Below are 5,452 nucleotides of genomic sequence, written 5' to 3'. Positions count from 1 at the left end.
GTACTGTGTTACACCCTACTGCTTTACAATTACAACAGAAATATGGTACTTTTTAAATTTGTTATATAACATGCTTTGGCATCTTTAGTATCAAAATAAATATTAAACTAGTAACCTAAAAAAACCTTTAAAACTAAACCGAAAAAAAAAAAAAAACTAAAAACTTTCTGAGTGTCCACATCTCCTCTGACCTTTCCTGGAACCTCAACTTCTCCTCCCTTCTCAAAAAGGCACAACAGCGCCTGTACTTCTTAAGAAGACTGAAGAAAGCTCACCTTGCTCGTCAGATCATTGTGAACTTCTATCACTGTACCATTGGGAGCATCCTTACAAACTGCATCACAGGATGGTACAATGACTGCACGGTGTCTATCCAGAAGGCACTACAGCGGGTAGTGAAAACTGCCCAACACATCATTGGAACACAGTTGCCCAACATTTCAGACATTTATCAAAAGCGTTGCTCGGGGAGAGTGAGAGGTGTTATCAAGGACACCTCCCATCCTCACCATGGACTGTTTGTGTGTCTCCCATCAGGAAAACGCTACAGAAGTCTGCATTCTGTAAAAGAGACTCATGAACAGCTTTTTCCCTTCAGCTGTACTAATGCTTCCAAGCGTTAACTGCCAGGCTCCACCTAATAACTAAACATTAGCATTAGACACTACTGTTATCTGCAATTATTTGCAAGTACTTGCACTTTACTGCACTATCTGTCATTATTATTATTATTACTATTACTTATATCAGACTATTATTTGCACAATATTGCTATTTGCACATCTGCATTTTTATCCACTGTATGTATCCACTGCGTCATATTGCATGCATCATGCTGCTTACCACTACCTGTATACTGTTTATCTCAACTAACTGCACCATATTTATTGTATTTAACTTACTTGTCATTTGCATTACTGGTATGCATCATATTGTTTACCACTGTACACTGTAAACTTATTGCACCATAACCTTGTTACCTCATTTTAACTTATTTGCTATTTGCACTACTGTTGGATGCTAACTACGTTTCGTTGTCTCTGTACTCATACTCTGACAATGACAATAATGTTGAACCTAAACTAACCTAACCTTAAAAAAACCTTCTTAATTAGTATTGCATTAAAAATTGGAAGCCAAGGTGAGAAGCTGTTTTATGACAAAGCCACTAAGCATTCCACATTTGTGTAGATCTTGCCCACACTGGATGAGTATGGAATATTACCATTATCAGCATGATTACTGAATACATTTTGGATGTAATTATCATTAATCACCTATAGGCTTTGTGCCTTAGTGTGAGCCAGTGGAGAAGACTACTTTGCTATTGCAGCTCCCACTGAGTTCCTGAATGGCATCTGGGAACAATGCACCTTTAAACTAGAATCAAATTAGTTGAGAGAAATCTAATTGCCTGGGGCTTTGATCAAACAGGATACACACTGATGAGAGTGTCAGTCCACTGAGTTTCCTGCCCAACCCTGGTTCACAAATAAAGAAAAGTGAAGCAATTCCTCATTCTGTGTCAATGAAGGTCTCATTCTCAGAAGCGTGCAGTGCAAAATATCTAAAAATGTGTCTTCTGAAAAAGTAGGGAGCTTGAGAGCGTGCAATCACCATTGTATTTCTGTCTGTTCATTCTGCTATTTATTTTGTCTATGTGGGTGCTGAGATGTCTAGTCTTTCAAATCCAGCCTATTGCCCTGGGACTTGTTCCCACACCATGCTTCTGATTGTCTGATTCCTTCTTCCTGGTTCTATTTGATGTATCAATCCAATTTTAGTATATATGCTGCAGAGGGCACAACATTGCTCAGGCTTTGCATGACCATTGTTTGCTTGTGAAATTTGTGCCCCTTTGGCTATTTTTTCTGTGATTCTCTACTTTGTTTGCTCTTTGGATTTTGTTCACTTGGGTATATTTGTACATAGCGTGCAACCTTAGCGTAGTTGCAGAAAGCTATCCTTCTTTTCTCGTTGCATCAGTTGTGCAGGTTACTCCTTTACAACATCAGGAAGATCTGGACATTTGTCCCCACAGTTGCCACTCTGGTGCTTGTTCAGTCTAGTGTCATGTTAAGATTAGACTATTGCAACTTATTTCTGGCAGGATTTCCCCTGTGTGCCACCAAAACCCCCGCCAGTGATTCTGAATGCAGCTACATGTCATGTTTTCACTCTCTGCAAGCTTTCCCACTTCACCTCATTCATGCGTACCCTCAAGTGGCTTCCTGTAGCTGTCCACATCATATTTAAATGCATCATATTTAAAACCCCACCAACCAGAAGGCACTTATAAAACCGCATTCTGCACCATGTTCCATTTGAGACTCGAGCACAATGCCACTTGACCCACCATCTCTTTTCTAAGGACTTAAATGAGAGGATTTTATCATGACAGTAGTCTTAGTCCCAGATCTTTTCTGGCTAGCATGAGGATAAGTGTTTGATGGAGACTACAAACACTTCTGTAAGTCGCTCTGGATAAGGGTGTCTGTTAAATGCTGTACATGTAAAGTATATGTGTAGTGGAAAAGTAGGTTGATGTCATTACTGTTTAAACCATATTTGCTTTGTTATTTTTCGGATTAGAGTTTGGTTAGTTATTCATTTATTAAATTGGCCTGGATAGCTACTGAAACGCATCTCGGGTAATTGGAGAAACTATAAAATAAACAAACGCAATTCAGGTTTTGCCACCAATTAATATTTTTGTATGGTGTAGTTCATGATGATGAAAGCATACTGGATAACTACACTCTGACTGTAGAACAACAAATGAGCAAATAGTACTTCTGAGTCAAACTCGGTGGGAGTTAAACTCGGTGGGAGTTACAGCTTTTAATGGGCTGTCAAAAATTATCTGCAGATCTGTATAAATTAGTATGGCATGTCACTGTTGACTTTCACTGTTGATTATTCATGAACATGGACAGGTTCATTAAAAAAAAAAATCCTCCTTTTGCACTGTGCCAACTATTGCAGAAAGTATTCATGATTTTGTATTGCTGTGCCCTTGGGATAAAAATCATGCTGTGCAGATCTCCCAAAACGATGGCACAATGGTATTATTTCTGATAGAGTTGGCAGCAGGCTCATGAGCGCAATTTTGGCACATCATCTAGAGAATGAGCGACAGTGTTCAGTTAAATGTCAATTAGCCGTACATGATAGGTTGTCATTTTACATCCAGTACATTAATTATGCAATTTTGAAAAATTGAAAAAATATCTTGTAGAGTAGGTTTTTAAAACAATGATGCTAATTAATCAATGTGGACATCTTTTCATGATGAGTATTGCAATATATTTATCTCCTGATTAGCTATATTTGTGTTTTTTTGTTTTTTTTTTGGTTACAGACAAAAATATTAAAAAGATCTCTGCACCATTCCTGGCACTAACATGGTGGATCAACTGATGTACATGTGGGCTGGTACAAATTTCAGTAAAAGTGACCACATAATTGATAAACAACAAATAGCTGAGGTGCTGCATCAGCCCTGACTTTCAGGATTCTTTTAACTGCAGCTGCTAAAGTAATAATAATAATAATAATAATAATAATAATAATATATTCATAGGACATAAGTTTACCACAAGGGTAGGTTCTCACAAACTGGCAAACACTGACTCTCCATATACAATAAAAGTCAAGGAGGTCTATTCATGGAGGTTGTTTCACATAAGATACACTGCTGCTAATTATTACTATAATAATTATTACCAATTATTCTCTATTTTTTTCTTGACATCCTTCACCTGATAAGCACTTTTTTTTTTTTTGCTCTGTTCTCAGATTTCTAGGAAATACTAGATACATTCAAGATATTTTCAGTTGCTCTGTTTTTCTTTCTTTCTTTCTTTCTTTTTGCAGTGGATTAAAAAAATGAGCACAGCCTCTGGTTTACATTAGCAAATGTAAATGTCATAGAATCACCCACCAGCAATTAAAGACTGGTTTGAAAACCCAAATCATTTGAATGAATCGTTCAGAACTGATAAAGTTACAGGACAATACCCTTTGAGGCTGAAGGGTCTGAGAACATTTTAATGAGTGGTTTCTCAGAACAAGGCAGGCTGTATTTTAGTCTGACTAACCCATTTTTGAAATACAGTGAAAAAAGACGATTGATGATTTTCATATCTGTATGATAAAATCCCACAAAAACATAAAGCATAAAAGACAACAAAGGTAATCTTATCTTGCTGGGCTTCTCTAGCATAAAGCCCAAATCCAAATAGCTAAATCAGGAAATCCACAACAAGACATAAGAGTTAATGGAAAATGGCATGAACAAATCTGCAGCAGGCTCTGTCAATGCAGCATAAGCAGAAAAAAAGACACAGGTGATAAACAACCTCAAAATCTAATTTGCTTTCAAAACAATGCTGATATATGAAGAAAAATCCCTTCAAAATTCCTTTAAAATTTTTAAAAACGGTTTAAACTGAGATGATAGTGTTTCTCTTAAAAGACAGAGGTGACAAATAAAGGTCCTACAGCAAACTGATTGCTTTTTTTAAATTATAGAAATATATTGTTGGCCACCCTGTTAATGCCTCTGTAGCCTCTCTCTATTAGAAAATGCCTGTGGTGATTGCAAGCAGCGTATATAACATTATATACAGTAAAAATTATATAACATCAGTTGTGCTGTGCATCCCTCTTTCACACAGAGGATAATCGCTGTGAGTTGCAAATCAGTTCAGGTTGTATTCAATTACTGCCAAGGCTGTGGCCAGGGTGATTGGCTAAGGCAGCCATTGCACGCTTTGCAGTCTTTCTTGGTTAGATGGTGGGCTTATATATTCAGTTATACAGCTCCATGGTCCCTGGGTCGAAGGTGTACTATATTGCCGTTTCCAGGTAAAAGATACATACTCAAGATACTAAAGATGTGCGCTTGATGGTACCACCTCAGCGAAAGGTACAGTTTGGTACCTTCATTTCTGAGAGTGTAAATTGATCTAATTTGCAATTCAATAAGAATTCCTCGAATATTTTATTGTGTACTGGAAATATGAAATAATAGAATAGAATAGAATAGAATCTGTTCAATTTCAGGCACCTGACATAGTGTATTAGTTAATATGTAGCAGGAAGGAGAACCTGTTGAGAACCCATACGAGCGTTTTAAACGGAAGCACTAGGACACAAACACACACACACACACACACACACACACACTCACCGCCTCGCGCACAAGTGACGCGCGCTCACTCAGTGACGCTGTTCATCAGCTCGCCTGCCGCACTAGCCCCCCTCCCCCACTCTCTCTCTCCCTCCCCCCATCTCTCCCTCTCCCTCTCCCCCCCTCCCCCCCTCCCCCCTCTCTCTCTCCCTCTCTCTCTCTCGCTCCCTCTCCCTCTCCCCCCCCCCCCCCCCCTCTCTCTCTCTCTCTCTCTCTCTCTCTCTCTCTCTCGTGCCCGTGCCGTGATCAGTTGAAAAG

The sequence above is a fragment of the Pangasianodon hypophthalmus genome, chromosome 24, assembly GCF_027358585.1.
Source record: "Pangasianodon hypophthalmus isolate fPanHyp1 chromosome 24, fPanHyp1.pri, whole genome shotgun sequence".
NCBI lineage: Eukaryota > Metazoa > Chordata > Actinopteri > Siluriformes > Pangasiidae > Pangasianodon > Pangasianodon hypophthalmus.
Note: the sequence above shows the minus strand (reverse complement) of the source record.